Source organism: Hemitrygon akajei, chromosome 7, assembly GCF_048418815.1.
Source record: "Hemitrygon akajei chromosome 7, sHemAka1.3, whole genome shotgun sequence".
Lineage (NCBI taxonomy): Eukaryota > Metazoa > Chordata > Chondrichthyes > Myliobatiformes > Dasyatidae > Hemitrygon > Hemitrygon akajei.
The window spans coordinates 132,050,156-132,069,146 of NC_133130.1; the positions used below are offsets into that span (position 1 = coordinate 132,050,156).

General features: G+C 44.8%; 6 non-coding genes across 6 annotated transcripts; all 6 read right to left on the bottom strand.

Annotated features, from left to right (window-relative positions):
- Nucleotides 1–1,087: 1,087 nt before the first annotated feature.
- On the bottom strand, nucleotides 1,088–1,160 carry trnaf-gaa (transfer RNA phenylalanine (anticodon GAA)). Its single transcript has one exon. It is a non-coding gene; the product is annotated as a tRNA-Phe (tRNA).
- A 2,922-nt stretch (nucleotides 1,161–4,082) lies between these two features.
- trnaf-gaa (transfer RNA phenylalanine (anticodon GAA)) lies at nucleotides 4,083–4,155 on the bottom strand. Its single transcript has one exon. It is a non-coding gene; the product is annotated as a tRNA-Phe (tRNA).
- A 5,671-nt stretch (nucleotides 4,156–9,826) lies between these two features.
- On the bottom strand, nucleotides 9,827–9,899 carry trnaf-gaa (transfer RNA phenylalanine (anticodon GAA)). Its single transcript has one exon. It is a non-coding gene; the product is annotated as a tRNA-Phe (tRNA).
- Nucleotides 9,900–13,825: 3,926 nt separating this feature from the next.
- trnaf-gaa (transfer RNA phenylalanine (anticodon GAA)) lies at nucleotides 13,826–13,898 on the bottom strand. The gene has a single exon. It is a non-coding gene; the product is annotated as a tRNA-Phe (tRNA).
- A 2,039-nt stretch (nucleotides 13,899–15,937) lies between these two features.
- On the bottom strand, nucleotides 15,938–16,010 carry trnaf-gaa (transfer RNA phenylalanine (anticodon GAA)). The gene has a single exon. It is a non-coding gene; the product is annotated as a tRNA-Phe (tRNA).
- Nucleotides 16,011–17,176: 1,166 nt separating this feature from the next.
- On the bottom strand, nucleotides 17,177–17,249 carry trnaf-gaa (transfer RNA phenylalanine (anticodon GAA)). Its single transcript has one exon. It is a non-coding gene; the product is annotated as a tRNA-Phe (tRNA).
- Between the last annotated feature and the right edge of the window lie 1,742 nt (nucleotides 17,250–18,991).

The following is an 18,991-nucleotide window of genomic DNA, read 5'->3' on the forward strand; positions in this document are numbered from 1 at the left end:
TTGTACCTCACCGTTCCAGCATCTGCAATATTTTGCTCCTCCTCTGCCTGGTTCCTCACCGTTGCTGTATCTGCAGCATTGTGGTTCTGCTCTGCCTTGTACCTCAGTATTCCAGCATATGTAGATCTTCTTAATACTGTTCACCCCAATACCAATGCTCAAAATGGAGTATTTATTGTTGAAGGGGATGGCCGCAGGGGTGCCCTCCACTATCTGGCATTTCCCCTTCCCTCTCCCCATCTATCTGTCTCCTGTAGCCTTGGGGTGACTACCTCCCTGTAGCTCCTGTCTCTCACTGCCTCACTTTCCCTAACAAGCCGAAGGTCATCGAGATGCAGCTCCAGTTCCCTTACACAGTTTCTAAACAGCTGCATCTCGATGCACCAGGTGCAGATGTGGCCATCGGGGAGTCTGTGAGTCTCGCGAAAATCCCACATCTGACACCCAGAACAGAACGCTGGCCCTGTAGACATGCCCCTATTCTCTCAATAGTTAAATATGAAAAAAAAGAAACAAGAAGTACAGAGTGAACTTACTACTTACCTTGCTCCCACCTGTTCTTGCCGAAGCCCTATTGAGCCAAAGCCTTACCACTCTGACTCAGACCACTCTGATGATGACCGCTCCACTAGACGATACCCCTCTTTTACACAGACTGGGTTTTTTTAAGCTTTTTGCCCAACTTGAATGGGAACACATCTACTGTGTCTGTACAGTACTCCAATCAATGACTGACAGTAAGAAAACCTTTTGATTTTTAAAGCTCTTCACCTCGTCCCTCACCAGTACAGAATATTATTCATTTTATTTTATTGAGAGGTAGAGCACAGAACAGGCCCATACGGCCCACCCAGCTGTTCCACCCAGGACTTCACCAATTTAATTGTGGAACGATTTAAAAAGTACAATTAACCTACTAACTAGTCTGGCTTTGGACAATGGGACTGTGTACATCGGAAGGACGTACAAACCTACTTACACAGGATGCCAGAATTTAATTCCAAACTCTAAATGTTACTACACTACAAACTGTAACAGTGTCACACCAACTGCTACGTGATCATGGGGCCCAGTAATTAAGTCCCAGTGCCAAAACCCGGGATTGAACCAGGGACCTTTAGATCTTCAGTCTAACGCTCTCCCAACTGAGCTATTCCGGCTGACACAGCTACTGTATTGTTATTCTCCATGGTTCTTTATCTCACCGTTGCAGCATCAGCAGTATTGTATTTCTCTTGTGCTTTGTACCTCACCGTTCCAGCATCTGCAGTATTGTATTTCTCTTGTGCTTTGTACCTCACCGTTCCAGCATCTGCAGTATTTTGCTCCTCCTCTGCCTGGTTCCTCACCGTTGCTGTATCTGCAGCATTGTGGTTCTGCTCTGCCTTGTACCTCAGTATTCCAGCATATGTAGATCTTCTCTCCTTAAAATCACGTCCTTCCAGTATCTGTGACATTGTGCTGCCCTGTGCTTTGTCCCTCACCATTCCTGTATCTGCAGAACTGTGACTCTCCTCAGCCTTCCATCTCACCATTGCTGCATCTGCAGTATTGTACCTTTCCTGTGCCTTAGGCCATAAGAGATTGGAGCAGAATTAGTCCTTTCAGCCCATTGAGTCTGCTCTGTCATTCCACCATGGCTGATCCTGCATTCCCCTTCAACTCCATATGCCTGCCTCCTTGCCATATCCTTTGATACCCTGACCAATCAGGAAATTATCAAATTCTGGTTTAAACATACCCACTTGCTTGTCCTGCACCATCTGTGGCAGAGTATTCCACAGATTCACTACTCTGTGGCAATCTGTACATTAATCTTCTGGGAATCTTGCACGAGGACTCCTAAGTACCTCTGATGTTTGAACCTTCTCCCCATTTAGATAATGGTCTGCACTATTGTTCCTGCTTTATATTATTGGCTAGTTTGCCCTCATTTACAAATGTGACATTACCCTTATTACATTCCTTTTTCAGCTCCCTGTGCATCTGAACCCCACATCTTGGCTACTATTTGGAGGCCTACGTATGATTCCCACAATGGTTTTTTTTTCACCCTTGAGGTTTGTTGACCCCACATTCTCAGACCCGATGTCACCTCTTTCTAAAGATAGAATTCCATCTTTTACCAGCAGAGCCACACCACTGCCTATGCCTTCTGCCTGTCCTTTCCATACAAAGTATATCCTTTGATGTTAAGCTCCCAACTTTCACCTTCTTTCAGCAACAACACCGTGATGCCCACAACTTCATACCGACCAACTGCGCATCGAGTTCATCCAGCTTATTCCGAATGTTAAGCTTATTTAAATACAGCTCCTTTAATCCCGCATCCTACACCCTTGTGAATTTTACCTCTGTGGTAGAATTTAACTCTTTGCTCTGTCTGCATTTGTACCCAATCACTGTCTTGTCCTTCCTTACATTGATGTTACTCCCATCATCTACTTGCTGGCTTATCCTCAGCTCCATCACACTGATTCCCATTCCCCACCATATTAGTTTAAAACACTCCCAAACAGCTCTAGAAAACCTGTCCTCAAGAATATTGGTCCCCCTCAGATTCAAGTGCAACCCGTCCCTTTTGTGCAGGTCACATCTGCCGCAGAAGAGGTCCCAATTATCTAGAAATCTGAATCCCTGCCTCCTGCTCCAATTCTTCAATCACTCATTTCTCTGTCCGCTCATTCTGTCCCTATTCTCAATGTCACGTGGCACAGGCAGCAAGCTGGAGATTAGTACCCTTGAGGTCTTCCTTCTCAGCCTCCTTCCTAACTTCCTGTATTCTGTTTTCAGGACCTCCTCCCTTTTCTACTGATGTTGTTGGTACCAATTTGTACCACGACCTCTGGCTGCTCACCTTCTCAGTTCAGAAACATCACAGACCCTGGCACCTGGGAGGCAAGCTACCATCTGTGTTTCTTTGTCACATCCACAGAATCACCTGTTTGTCCCCCTAACTATAGAGTCCTCAATTACTGCTGCCATCCTTGTCAGTTCCCCACCCTCCTGAGACCCGGGGCCGGACTCAGTGCCAGAGTCACATCCGCTGTTGCTTCCCCTAGGGAGCTTTCCGCCCCCCGCAGTGCTCAAAATATCACATATATTGAATAGGTTAAAATCATGCAAAAACAGAAATAATGTATGCCCTGGGTGCTGGAGGACCTTAATAATGGACACTGCCTTTCTGAGACACCACTCCTGGAAGATTTCCTGGGTACTTTGTCGGAGCCGACTAAATTCACAACCCCCTTTCGGTCCTCTGCAGTAGCTCCCCCCTCCCCCATACACCAGACAGTGATGCAGCCTGTCAGAATGCTCTCCATGGTACAGCTATATAAGTTTTTGAGTGTATTTGTTGACAACCAAATCTCTTCAAACTCCTAATGAAGTATAGTCACTATCTTGCCGTCTTTATAACTGCATCGATATGTTGGGATCAGGTTAGGTCCTCAGAGATCTTGACACCCAGGAATTTGAAACTGTTCACACTTTTCACTTCTGATCCCTCTATGAGGATTGGTGTGTGTTCCTTCGTCTTACCCTTCCTGAAGTCCACAATCTGCTCTTTCGTCTTACTGACGGCGAGTACCAGGTTATTGCTGCGACACCACTCCACGATATGGCATACTTTTGTGGTTCACCTCTGTCTTGCGCCTCACTGTTCCTGTATCTGCAGGATTGTATTTCCCCTGTGCTTTAAACCTCACTGTTGCTGTATCTGCGGTATTGTACTCCTCCACTCTCTCATCCCTCACCATTACAGAATATTATTTATTTTATTTCATTGCGAGATGCAATGAAGAACAGGAAGTTCTAGCCCACCAAACTGTGCCGAGCTGGAACAGGTCGATTTAACCATACCCTAATGGTGTGACAATTGAAAATACCAATTAACCTACTAATCAGTAGGTCTTTGGACCGTGGCAGGAAACCAGAGCAGCCGGAGGAAACCCTTGTGCAAAATGGAAGGAATTACAAACTCTCTTACACAGGACGTTGCAATTGAACTCCAAACTCTGAACTCTAACAACACAAACTGTAACAGAGTCACACTAAAGTGGAGCCCAATAAACAAGTCCCAGTGCCGAAACCCGGGATTGAACCAGGGACCTTTAGATCTTCAGTCTAACGCTCTCCCAACTGAGCTATTTCGGCTGACAATCCTGTTGTATTGTTATTCTCCACTCTCGTGTACCTCACAATTCCAGCATCTGCACTGTTGTATTTTCATGTACTTTGTATCTCGCCAGTCTATCACCTGCAGTATTGTAGTTCTACTGTGCTTTAAAACTCTCTATTCTTGTGTATGTGGTATTTTATTTCTCCTCTGCCTTGTACCTCACTGCTCCAGCATCAGTGGTATTGTATTCCCCCGTGCTTCGTACCTCACCTTTCCGGACTCTGCAGTATTGTATTTCTCCTGTACTTTGAGCCTCAACATTCCAGTAAATGTGGAATTGTTTTTCTCCTGTCCTTGTACCTCACCATTCCTGTATCTGCAGAATTGTATTACTTCTGTGCTTTGTAACTCAGCGTTGCTTTATCTGCGGTATTGTACCTCTCTTGTGCTTTGTACCTCACCATTGCTTTATCTGTGGTATTATAGTTTTCTTGTGCTTTATAACTCACTGTTGTTTTATCTGTGATATTGAGGTTCCTCCCGTTCCAGCATCTGCAATATTTTATTCCTCTGCCTTGTACCTCACCGTGCGATATCTGCAGTATTGTATACTCATCTGCCTTTTTTCTCACCATTGCTGTATCTTCAGTATTGTGGTTCTGCTCTGCCTGGTCCCTCACTGTTCCAGCATCTGCAGTGTTTTTCTCCTCCTTTGCCTTGTACCTCAACGTTGCAATATCTGAAACATTGTACACTCCTCTGCCTTGTCCCTCACTATCCCTGTGTCTTCTCTACGTAAAACCTCATCCTTCCAGTATCTATAACATTGTACTTCCCTGTACTTTGTACCTCACGGTTCCTTTATCTGTAGAACTGTAGTTCTCCTTCGCCTTATACCTTATCATTGCTGCATCTGCAGTATTGTACCTTCTCTCTGCCTTAGACCATAAGAGATGGGAGCAGAATTAGGCCATTCAGTCCATTGAGTCTATTCTGTCATTTCCATCAAGGATTATCCTGGATTCCACCCCCCCCCCCCAACTCCATACACCTGTCTCCTTACCATATCCTTTGATACCCTCACCGATTTAGATAATAGTCTGCACTATTGTTCCTGCTTTATATCATTGGCTAGTTTGCCCTCATTTACAGTTCTGACATTACCCTTATTATATTTCTTTTTCAGCTCCCTGTGCAATGTCAACTCCACACCTTGGCTACTATTTGGAGGCCTACATATGATTTCCATAATGATTTTTTTTACCCTTACAGTTTGTTAACCCCACACACAAAGATTCAACATTCTCTGACCCTATGTCAACTCTTTCTAAAGTTGTAATTCCATCTCTTACCATCAGAGGCACACTACCACCTATGCCTTCCTGTCTGACCTTTCCATACAAAGTTTATCCTTTGATATTAAGCTCCCAACAATCACCTTCTTTCAGCCACGACTCAGTGATGCCCATAATGTCATACCGACCAATCTCTAATTGTGCCACGTGTTCATCCACATTATTCCGAATGCTAAGCACATTTCAATACAACACATTCAGTCCTGTATTCTTCACCCTTTTGAATTTTGCCACTGTGGTACTATTGAACTCTTGGCTCTGTCTGCATTTGCTTGTCCTTCCTTAAATTCATGTTACATCCATCATCAGCTTGTATACCCACTGGCTCATCCTCAGCTCCATCACACTGGTTCCCATGCCCCACCATATTAGTTTAAACCGCTCCCAACAGCTCTAGTAAACCTGCCCACAATAATATTGGTCCCCCTCGGGTACAAGTGCAAACCGTCCCTTTTGTACAGGTCACACCTGCCGCAGAAGAGGTCCCAATTATCCAGAAATCTGAATCCCTGCACTCTGCTCCAATTCTTCACCCACGCATTTATCTGCCACCTCATTCTATTCATGTCCTCACTGTCGTGTGACACAGGTAACAATCTCAAGATTACAACCCTTGAGGTCCTGCTTCTCAACTTCCTTCCAAACTCCCTGTATTCTGTTTTCAGGACCTCCTCTCTTTCTCTACCCATGTCATTGGTACCAATATGTACCACGACCTCTGGCTGCTCTCCCTTCCATTTCAGGATATTGTGGACACTCTCAGAAACAACACAAACACTGGCATCTGTGAGATAAACTACCATCCGTATTTCTTTGTCACGTCCACAGAATCACCTGTCTGTCCCCCTAATTATAGAGTCCCCGATTACTGTAGCCATCCTTGTCAGTTCCCTACCCTCCTGATCCACAGGGCTAGACTCAGTGACAGAGACACGGCCACTGTCACTTCCCCCATGTAGATCCCAACCCCACCCCTCCCCAACAGTACTCAAATGGAGTGTTTATTGTTGAACGGGCCAGTCACAAGGGTGCTGTCCAATATCTAAAGTTCTCCCTTCCCTCTCCTGACAGTCACCCATTTAACTGTCTCCTGTAACCTTGAGATGATTACCTCCCTGTAGTTCCTGTCTATCACTGCCTCACTTTCCCTAACAAGCTGAAGGTCATCGAGATGCACCTCCAATTCCCTAACACAGTCTCTCAGGAGCTACATCTCGATGCACCTGGTGCAGATGTGGCCATTGGGGAGGCTGGCAGTCTCGCGGAAATCCCACATCTGACACCCAGAACAGAACACTGGTCCTGTAGACATACTCCTTATTCTCTCCAGATTTAAATAATAAATAAGGAGTGAGATTACCTACAGACCTTGCTCCTGCCTGTTCTTGCTGAAGCCCTTTTGAGCCAAAGCCTTACCACTCTGACTCAGACCACTCCATTGATGACCGCTCCGTTAGACGGTCCCCCTCTTTTATGCAGACTGGATTTATAAAGCTTTTTGCACAATTTGAATGGGAATGCTTCTACTGCGTCTGCGCAGTACTCCAATCAACGACACGTGACAAGAAAACCTCCTGCTTATTAAAGCTCCTCACCTCGTCCCTCACCTCTACAGAATATTATTCATTTTATTTTATTGAGAGGTAGAGCACAGAACAGGCCCATCCAGCTCACCCAGCTGTTCCACCCGGGAATCCACTGATTTAACCGTAACCTAATTGTGGTACGGTTTAAAAAATACAATTAACCTACTAACCATTGGACAGTGGGACAGTGTACATGGGAAGGACGTACAAACTTACTTACAGAGGATACTGCAACTGAATTCCAAACTCTAACACTATGAGCTGTAATAGTGTCACACTAACTGCTATGCTAGCACGGTTACAATAAATATGTAGCAGTGCCGAAACCCGGGATTGAACCAGGGACCTTTAGATCTTCAGTCTAACACTCTCTCAGCTGAGCTACTTCAGCTGATATATCTTCATTTTTGTGGTTCACCTCTGTCTTGTACCTCAGCATGCCAGTATCTGCAGTATTGTATTTCCCTCTATGGTATCTCACCATTCCAGCTTCTGCAGTATTGTAGTTCCTTAAACCTCACCCTTCCAGAATCTCAGAATCAGAATCAGGTTTATTATCACCGGCATGTGTTGTGAAATTTGTTAACATAGCAGCAGCAGTTCAATGCAATACATAATATAGAAGAAGAAGAAGAAGAAGAAGAAAAAGAAGAAGAAGAAGAAGAAGAAGAAGAAGAAGAAGAAGAAGAAGAAGAAGAAGAAGAAGAAGAAAATAAATAAATAAATAAATAAGTCGATTTCCCATGTTACATGTATTGAATACATTAAAATTGTGCAAAAACAGAAATAAAGTATAAGAAAAAGTGAGGTAGTATTTGCGGGTTAAATAGCTATTTAGGAAATGAAGGGCAGAGGGGTAGAAGTTGTTCCTGAATCGCTGAGTGTGTGCCTTTATGTTTCTGTACCTCCTACCTGATGGTAACAGTGAGAAAAGGGCATGCCCTGGGCGCTGGAGGACCTTAATAATGGACACTGCCTTTCTGAGACACCGCTCCTTGAAGTTGGGGAAGTCCAGAACGAGGGGTCCCAGTTTAAGGATAAAGGGGAAGCCTTTTAGGACCGAGATGAGGAAAAACTTCTTCACACAGAGAGTGGTGAATCTGTGGAATTCTCTGCCACAGGAAACAGTTGAGGCTGGTTCATTGGCTATATTTAAGAGGAAGTTAGATATGGCCCCTGTGGCTAAAGGGATCAGGGGGTATGGAGAGAAAGCAGGTACAGGGTTTTGAGCTGGATGATCAGCCATGATCATACTGAATGGCGGTGCAGGCTCAAAGGGCTGAATGGCCTACTCCTGCACCTATTTTCTATGTTTCTATGTCCTTGGTTCTTTGTAGTTTAGTACGCAAGATGGAGCCAACCAAATTCACAACCCCCTTTCAGTCCTGTGCAGTAACCCCCCTCAACACCAGACTGCCGCAGGAGCTCCCAATTATCCAGAAATCTGAATCCCTGCACTCTGCTCCATTTCATCACCTACATATTTATCTGCCACCTCATTCTATTCCTACCCTCCCTGTCGTCTGGTACAGGCAGGAATCTCAAGATCACTACCCTTGAGGTCCTGCTTCTCAACTTCCTTCCTAACTCCCTGTATTCTGTTTTCAGGACCTCCTCCCATTTTCTACCCATGTCATTGGTACCAATGTGTACTCGAACTCTTGCTGCTCTCCCTCCCATTTCAGGGTACTGTGGAATCGTTCAGAAACATCACAAACACTGGCATCTGGGAGTCAAACTACCATCTGTATTTCTTTGTAGCGTCCACAGAATCACCTGTCTGTCCCCCTGACTATAGAGGCCGAATCACTGCTGCCATCCTTGTCAGTTCCCTACCCTCCTGGGCCACAGAGCCAGACTCAGTGACAGAGGTACGGCCACTGTCACTTCCCCCATGTAGATCCCTCCCCCCTCCCCAACAGTACTCAAATGGAGCATTTATTGTTGAAGTGGCCCAGTCACCGGGGTTCTCTCCACTATCTGGCGTTCTCCCTTCCCTCTCCTGACAGTCACCCTTTTATCGATCTCCTGTAGCCTTGGGGTAACTACCTCCCTGTAGTTCCTGTCTATCACTGCCTCACTTTCCCTAACAAGCTGAATGTCATCGAGATGCACCTCCAATTCCCTAACACAGTCTCTCAGGAGCTGCATCTCGATGCACCAGGTGCAGATGTGGCCACTGGGGAGGGTGAGCAACCAGAACAGAACATTGGCCCTGTAGACATACCTCCTATTCTCTCAACAGTTAAATAAGATCTGGAGTTCTTATTTAAGTAAGGAGTATGGAGTGAACTTACCTACTTACCTTGCTCCCACCTGTTCTTACCGTAGCCCTGTTGAGCCAAAGCCTTACCACTCTGACTCAGACCACTCTGATGATGACCGCTCCACTAGACAGGACCCTTCTTTTATGCAGACTGGGTTTTTAAAGGTTTTTGCAGGACTTGCATGGGAATGCTTCTACTGTATGTACACAGTACTCCAATCAATAAATCCCACCAAGGAAACCTCCTGAATTTTAAAGCTCTACGCCTCATCCCTCACCATTACAGAATATTTTTTATTTTATTGAGAGATACAGCCCACCAAGGAACAAGCCCACCAAGTGACACCCAGGAACACTAACATAATTGTGGTACAGTTTAACAAATACATACTACTTTTGGAGAGGCTGTGTACAAGGGAAGGACGTACAAAACTGCATACAGAGGGTGCCACACTCTGATGCTGCTATGCGACCATGAGGCCCAATAACCAAGTCCCAGTGCTGAAACCCGGGATTGAACCAGGGACCTTTAGATTTTCAGCCTAACGCTCTCCCAACTGAGCTATTTCGGCTGACATATCTACGGTATTGAGGTTCTCTACTGTCATGTACCTCACCGTTGCAGCATCTGCAGTATTGTATTTCCCCGTGCTTTCAACCTGACCATTCCTCCATCTGCGGTATTGTACACTCCTCTGCCTTATACCTCACCATTGCTGTATCTGCAGTATTGTAGTTCTCCTATCTCTCGACCCTCACTATCACAGAATATTATTTATTTTATTTTATTGAGACCTACAGCGCACAACGGGTCCGTCCAGCCCACCAAGCTGTGCCACCCTGCAATCAGGTTAGGGTTAAATTGGTGGATTCATGCCACCCCATTGTGGGATGCTTTAAAATAATCAGTTCAACTACTAACCAGTACGTCTTTGGACTGTGGGAGCAAACCGCAGCACCCCGGAAGAAACACATATGCACATGGGAAGGACTTTCAAACCTACTTACAGAGGACGTCTGAATTGAACTCTGAAATCAAGTGAGCTGCAATAGTGTTGCACTAACTGCGGTTACCATGGTGCCCGATAAACAAGTCCCAGTGCCGACACTGGTACTTTGGGGGTATTTTGGCTGATCTATCTGCATTACTTTACTTTATTGTCACTGAACAATCGATACTAGAGCGTACAATCATCACAGTGATATTTGATTCTGCGCTTCGTGCTCCCTGAAGTACAAATCCAAGTAAATATAATAAAAAATGTAAATTATAAATCGTAATTAGAAAATAGATACGGCCTACAATTGTGGTGTCATCAGCAAACTTATATATTGAGTTTGATGGAAACTTGGCTACACAATCATGTGAGTACAGCAGAGTGCTGAGTGCACACCCTTGTGGGGCACCGGTGCTCAGAATGATTGTAGAAGAGGGCTTGTCCCCTATTTTTACAGCCTGGGTCCTGTCTGTGAGGAAGTTGAAGATCCAGCTGCAGATTACCTCACTGTTCCAGTATCTGTATTTCCCCTCTGCTTTAAACCTCACTGTTGCTGTATCTGCAGTATTGTAGTGCTCCACGCCCTCATCCCTCACTGCTACAGAGTATTAGTTATTTTATTTTGTTGAGAGATAGAGCACAGAACACGCCAGTCCGGCCACCCAGAAATCCACCGATTTAACCCTAACCTAATTATGGTCTGGTTTAAAATTACAATTAACGTGTACAGTGAACAAATACAGTGACCCAGTGAAGAACAGGCACTTCTGGCCCACCAAACTGTACTGGCCAGGAACCCCCTGATTTAACCATACCCTAATCGTGTGATGATTTAAAATACCAATTCACCTACTAATCAGTAGGTCTTTGGACAGTGGCAGAAAACCAGAGTAGCCGGAGGAAACCCATGTGCATAATTTAGTTAATTACAATTACAAATTCACACAAGATGTTGTAATTTGACAACACAAGCTGTAATAGAGTCACACTAAAGTGTGGGCCAATAACCACGTCCAAGTGCTGAACCCCGGGAATGAACCAGTGACCTTTAGATCTTCAGTCTAATGCTCTCCCAACTGAGCTATTTCGGCTGATATATCTACAGTATTGTTATTCTCCACGGTTCTTTATCTCACCATTGCAGCATCTGCAGTATTATATTTCCCTTCTGCTTTGTACCTCACAGTTCCATCACCGGCAGTATTGTATTTCTCTTGAGCCTTGTCCCTCCAATATTCCTCTATCTGCAGTATTGTACAATCACCTGCCTTCTAACTCACCATTGAACTATCTGCAGTATTTTGCTCCTCCTCTGCCTGCTTCCTCACCGTTGCTGTATCTGCAGCATTGTGGTTCTGCTCTGCCTTGTACCTCAGTATTCCAGCATATGTAGATCTTCTCTCCTTAAAATCACGTCCTTCCAGTATCTATGACATTGTGCCACCCTGTGCTTTGTCCCTCACCATTCCTGTATCTGCAGAACTGTGACTCTCCTCAGTCTTCCATCTCACCATTGCTGCATCTGCAGTATTGTACCTTTCCTGTGCCTTAGACCATAAGAGATGGGAGCAGAATTAGGCCTTTCAGCCCATTGAGTCTGCTCTATCATTCCACCATGGCTGATCCTGCATCCCCTTCAACTCCATACGCCTGCCTCCTTGCCATATCCTTTGATACCCTGACCAATCAGGAATTTATCAAATTCTAGTTTAAACATACCCACTTGCTTGTCCTGCACCATCTGTGGCAGAGCATTCCACAGCATCACTACTCTGTGGCAATCTGTAGACTAATCTTCTGGGAATCTTGCACGAGGACTCCTAAGTACCTCTGATGTTTGAACATTCTCCCCATTTAGATAATGGTCTGCACTATTGTTCCTGCTTTATATTATTGGCTAGTTTGCCCTCATTTACAGTTGTGACATTACCCTTATTACATTCCTTTTTCAGCTCCCTGTACAATCTCAACTCCACACCTTGGCTACTATTTGGAGGCCTGTACAGTATATGATTCCCATAATGTTTTTTTTTACCCTTGCAGTTTGTTGACCCCACCTGTAAGATTCAACATTCTCTGACCCTATGTCACCTCTTTCTAAAGATGTAATTCCATCTCTAACCAGCAGAGTCACATCACCGCCCTTGCCTTCCTGTCTGTCCTTTCAATACAAAGTATATCTTTTGATGTTCAGCTCCCAACTTTGACCTTTCTTCAACAACAACTCAGTGATGCCCACAACTTCACACCGGACAACTGTGCCACAAGTATAATAAAGAGCACATTTTAATACAGTACCTTCAGTCCTGCATTTTACACCCTTATGAATTTTGCCTCTGTGGTACAATTTAACTCTTTGCTCTGTCTGCATTAGTACCCAGTCACAGTCTCGTGCTTCCTTACATTCATGTTATACCCATCATCTACTTGCTGGCTTATCCTCACCTCCATCACACTGGCTCCCATTCCCCACCATATTAGTTTTATTACAGCTGCCATCCTTGTCAGTTCCCTACCCTCCTGAGACACGGGGCCAGACTCAGTTCCAGGGTCACATCCGCTGTTGCTTCCCCTAGGGAGCTTTCCATCCTCCCCCCACCCTTTGCAGAGCTCAAAATGTAGCATTTATCTTTGAAGGGGCTGGCCACAGGGGTGCTCTCCACTATCTGAAGTTCTCCCTTCCGTCTCCTGACAGTCACACATTTATCAGCCTCCTGTAGCCTTGGGGTGACTACCTCCCTGTAGTTCCTATCACTTCCTCAAATTCCCTAATTACCCAAAGGTCAATGTGCTGCAGCTCCAGTTCCCTAACACGGTCTCTAAGGAACTGCATCTCGATGCACCAGGTGCAGCTGTGGCCATAGGGGATCCTGGGAGTCTCACGGAAATCCCACATCTGACACCCAGAACAGAACTCCGAGTCTGTAGACATGCCCCCTAATCTCTCAACAATTAAATAAACAAAAAACAAGAAGTAAGAAATGAACTTACCTACTTACCTTGCTCCCACCTATTCTTGCCAAAGCCTTACCACTCTGACTCAGAACACTCTGATGATGACCGCTCCACTAAACGGGACCCCTCTTTTATGCAGACTGAGTTTTTAAAGCTTCTTTCTGGACTTGCACAAGGACGCTTTGACCACATCTGCACACTACTACAATCAACAACTTCCACTGAGAAAAACCTCCTGATTTTTAAAGCTCTTTGCCTCATCTCTCACCACTACAGAGTATTAGTGATTTTATTTAGTTGAGAGATAGAGCACAGAACATGCCAGTCTGGCCACCCAGAAATCCACGGATATAACCCTAACCTAATTATGGTCTGGTTTAAAAATACAATTAACCTTCTAACCATACTATCTTTGGAGGGGCTCTGTACAAGTGAAGGACGTATACACAGGATGCCACAAGTGAACTCCAAACTCTGAAGCCCCGAGCTGCAATAGTGTCACAACAACTGCTATGGGACCATGGGGCCCAATAAACAAGTCCCAGTGCCGAAACCCGGGATTGAACCAGGGACCTTTAGATCTTCAGTCTAACGCTCTCCAAGCTGAGCTATTTCGGCTGACACATTTACAGTATTGTTATTCACCACGGTTCTTTATCTCACTGTTGCAGCGTCTACAGTATTGTATTTCTCTTGTGCATTGTACCTCACAGTTCCATCATCTGCAGTATTGTATTTCTCATGTGCTTTGTACCTCAGTGTTCGATCATCTGCAGTATTGTATTTCTCTTGTGCTTTCTACCTCACAGTTCCATCATCTGCAGTATTGTATTTCTCATGTGCTTTGTACCTCAGTGTTCGATCATCTGCAGTATTGTATTTCTCATGTGCTTTGTACCTCAGTGTTCGATCATCTGTATTATTGTATTTCTCTTGTGCTTTGTACCTCAGTGTTCGATCATCTGCAGTATTGTATTTCTCTTGTGCTTTGTACCTCACAGTTCCATCATCTGCAGTATTGTATTTCTCATGTGCTTTGTACCTCAGTGTTCGATCACCTGCAGTATTGTATTTCTCATGTGCTTTGTACCTCACAGTTCCATCATCTGCAGTATTGTATTTCTCATGTGCTTTGTACCTCAGTGTTCGATCACCTGCAGTATAGTATTTCTCATGTGCTTTGTACCTCAGTGTTCGATCATCTACAGTATTGTATTTCTCTTGGGCTTTGTACCTCACAGTTCCATCATCTGCAGTATTGTATTTCTCATGTGCTTTGTACCTCAGTGTTCGATCACCTGCAGTATTGTATTTCTCATGTGCTTTGTACCTCAGTGTTCGATCATCTGCAGTATTGTATTTCTCTTGTGCTTTGTACCTCACAGTTCCATCATCTGCAGTATTGTATTTCTCATGTGCTTTGTACCTCAGTGTTCAATCATCTGCAGTATTGTATTTCTCTTGTGCTTTGTACCTCAGTGTTCGATCATCTGCAGTATTGTATTTCTCATGTGCTTTGTACCTCAGTGTTCGATCATCTGCAGTATTGTATTTCTCTTGTGCTTTGTACCTCACAGTTCCATCATCTGCAGTATTGTATTTCTCATGTGCTTTGTACCTCAGTGTTTGATCACCTGCAGTATTGTATTTCTCATGTGCTTTGTACCTCAGTGTTCGATCATCTACAGTATTGTATTTCTCTTGGGCTTTGTACCTCACAGTTCCATCATCTGCAGTATTGTATTTCTCATGTGCTTTGTACCTCAGTGTTCGATCATCTGCAGTATTGTTTTTCTCTTGTGCTTTGTACCTTACAGTTCCATCATCTGCAGTATTGTATTTCTCATGTGCTTTGTACCTCAGTGTTCAATCATCTGCAGTATTGTATTTCTCTTGTGCTTTGTACCTCACAGTTCCATCATCTGCAGTATTGTATTTGTCATGTGTTTTGTACCTCAGTGTTCGATCATCTGCAGTATTGTATTTCTCTTGTGCTTTGTACCTCACAGTTCCATCATCTGCAGTATTGTATTTCTCATGTGCTTTGTACCTCAGTGTTCGATCACCTGCAGTATTGTATTTCTCATGTGCTTTGTACCTCAGTGTTTGATCATCTACAGTATTGTATTTCTCTTGGGCTTTGTACCTCACAGTTCCATCACCTGCAGTATTGTATTTCTCTTGTGCTTTGTACCTCACAGTTCCATCATCTGCAGTATTGTATTTCTCATGTGCTTTGTACCTCAGTGTTCGATCATCTGCAGTATTGTATTTCTCATGTGCTTTGTACCTCACAGTTCTATCATCTGCAGTATTGTATTTCTCATGTGCTTTGTACCTCAGTGTTTGATCATCTGCAGTATTGTATTTCTCATGTGCTTTGTACCTCACAGTTCTATCATCTGCAGTATTGTATTTCTCATGTGCTTTGTACCTCAGTGTTCGATCATCTGCAGTATTGTATTTCTCTTGGTCTGGTTTAAAAACACAATTAACCTTCTAACCATACTATCTTTGGAGGGGCTCTGTACAAGTGAAGGACGTATAAACTTATGTACACAGGATGCCACAATTGAACTCCAAACTCTGAAGCCCCGAGCTGCAATAGTGTCACAACAACTGCTATGGGACCATGGGGCCCAATAAACAAGTCCCAGTGCCGAAACCCGGGATTGAACCAGGGACCTTTAGATCTTCAGTCTAACGCTCTCCCAGCTGAGCTATTTCGGCTGATGTATCTGTCAGATTGTGGTTCTCCCTCCCTTTTCAGGATATTGTGGACGGGCTCAGAATCATCACGAACCCTGGCACCTGGGAAGCAGACTACCATCTCTGTGTCTTTGTTGCGTCCACAGAATCGCCTATGTGACCCCCTAACTATAGAGTTCCCTCCCCTGCTAAGCAGGGCCAGACTCAGTGCCAGAGGCACAGCAGCTGTTGCTTCCCCCCAGGTAGGTTCACCCCAATACCAATGCTCAAAATGGAGTATTTATTGTTGAAGGGGATGGCCGCAGGGGTGCCCTCCACTATCTGGCATTTCCCCTTCCCTCTCCCCATCTATCTGTCTCCTGTAGCCTTGGGGTGACTACCTCCCTGTAGCTCCTGTCTCTCACTGCCTCACTTTCCCTAACAAGCCGAAGGTCATCGAGATGCAGCTCCAGTTCCCTTACACAGTTTCTAAACAGCTGCATCTCGATGCACCAGGTGCAGATGTGGCCATCGGGGAGTCTGGGAGTCTCGCGGAAACCCCACATCTGACACCCAGAACAGAACGCTGGCCCTGTAGACATGCCCCTATTCTCTCAATAGTTAAATATGAAAAAAAAGAAACAAGAAGTACAGAGTGAACTTACTACTTACCTTGCTCCCACCTGTTCTTGCCGAAGCCCTATTGAGCCAAAGCCTTACCACTCTGATGAAGACCGCTCCACTAAACGATACCACTCCTTTACACAGACTGGGTTCTTTAAGCTTTTTGCCCAACTTGAATGGGAACACATCTACTGTGTCTGTACAGTACTCCAATCAATGACTGACAGTAAGAAAACCTTTTGATTTTTAAAGCTCTTCACCTCGTCCCTCACCAGTACAGAATATTATTCATTTTATTTTATTTTATGACAGGTAGAGCACAGAACAGGCCCATCTGGCCCATCCGGCCCACCCAGCTGTTCCTCCCAGGACTTCACCAATTTAATTGTGGTACGATTTAAAAAGTACAATTAACGTACTAACTAGTCTGGCTTTGGACAATGGGACTGTGTACATCGGAAGGACGTACAAACTTACTTACACAGGATGCCAGAATTTAATTCCAAACTCTGACTGATACTACAAACTGTAACAGTGTCACACCAACTGCTACGTGATCATGGGGCCCAATAATAAAGTACCAGTGCCAAAACCCGGGATTGAACCAGGGACCTTTAGATCTTCAGTCTAACACTCTCCCAACTGAGCTATTTCAGCTGACACAGCTACTGTATTGTTATTCTCCATGGTTCTTTATCTCACCATTGCAGCATCAGCAGTATTGTATTTCTCTTGTGCTATGTACCTCACCGTTCCAGCATCTGCAGTATTTTGCTCCTCCTCTGCCTGGTTCCTCACCGTTGCTGTATCTGCAGCATTGTGGTTCTGCTCTGCCTTGTACCTCAGTATTCCAGCATATGTAGATCTTCTCTCCTTAAAATCACGTCCTTCCAGTATCTATGACATTGTGCTGCCCTGTGCTTTGTCCCTCACCATTCCTATATCTGCAGAACTGTGACTCTCCTCAGTCTTCCATCTCACCATTGCTGCATCTGCAGTATTGTACCTTTCCTGTGCCTTAGGCCATAAGAGATTGGAGCAGAATTAGGCCATTCAGCCCATTGAGTCTGCTCTGTCATTCCACCATGGCTGATCCTGCATTCCCCTTCAACTCCATACGCCTGCCTCCTTGCCATATCCTTTGATACCCTGACCAATCAGGAAATTATCAAATTCTGGTTTAAACATACCCACTTGCTTGTCCTGCACCATCTGTGGCAGAGCATTCCACAGATTCACTACTCTGTGGCAATCTGTACATTAATCTTCTGGGAATCTTGCACGAGGACTCCTAAGTACCTCTGATGTTTGAACATTCTCCCCATTTAGATAATGGTCTGCACTATTGTTCCTGCTTTATATTATTGGCTAGTTTGCCCTCATTTACAGTTGTGACATTACCCTTATTACATTCCTTTTTCAGCTCCCTGTACAATCTCAACTCCACACCTTGGCTACTATTTGGAGGCCTGTACAGTATATGATTCCCATAATGTTTTTTTTTACCCTTGCAGTTTGTTGACCCCACCTGTAAGATTCAACATTCTCTGACCCTATGTCACCTCTTTCTAAAGATGTAATTCCATCTCTAACCAGCAGAGTCACATCACCGCCCTTGCCTTCCTGTCTGTCCTTTCAATACAAAGTATATCTTTTGATGTTCAGCTCCCAACTTTGACCTTTCTTCAACAACAACTCAGTGATGCCCACAACTTCACACCGGACAACTGTGCCACAAGTATAATAAAGAGCACATTTTAATACAGTTCCTTCAGTCCTGCATTCTACACCCTTGTGAATTTTGCCTCTGTGGTACAATTTAACGCTTTGCTCTGTCTGCATTTGTGCCCAATTACTGTCTTGTGCTTCCTTACATTCATGTTATACCCATCAACTACTTGCTGGCTTATCCTCAGCTCCATCACACTGGCTCCCATTCCCCACCATATTAGTTTTATTACAGCTGCCATCCTTGTCAGTTCCCTACCCTCCTGAGACACGGGGCCAGACTCAGTTCCAGAGTCACATCTGCTGTTGCTTCCCCTAGGGAGCTTTCCATCCTCCCCCCAGCAGTGCTCAAAATGGAGTATTTATCTTTGAAGGGGCTGGCCACAGGGGTGCTCTCCACTATCTGAAGTTCTCCCTTCCGTCTCCTGACAGTCACCCATTTATCAGCCTCCTGTAGCCTTGGGGTGACTTCCTCCCTGTAGTTCCTATCACTTCCTCAAATTCCCTAATTACCCAAAGGTCAATGTGCTGCATCTCCAGTTCCCTAACACGGTCTCTAAGGAACTGCATCTCGATGCACCAGGTGCAGCTGTGGCCATAGGGGATCCTGGGAGTCTCACGGAAATCCCACATCTGACACCCAGAACAGAACTCCGAGTCTGTAGACTTGC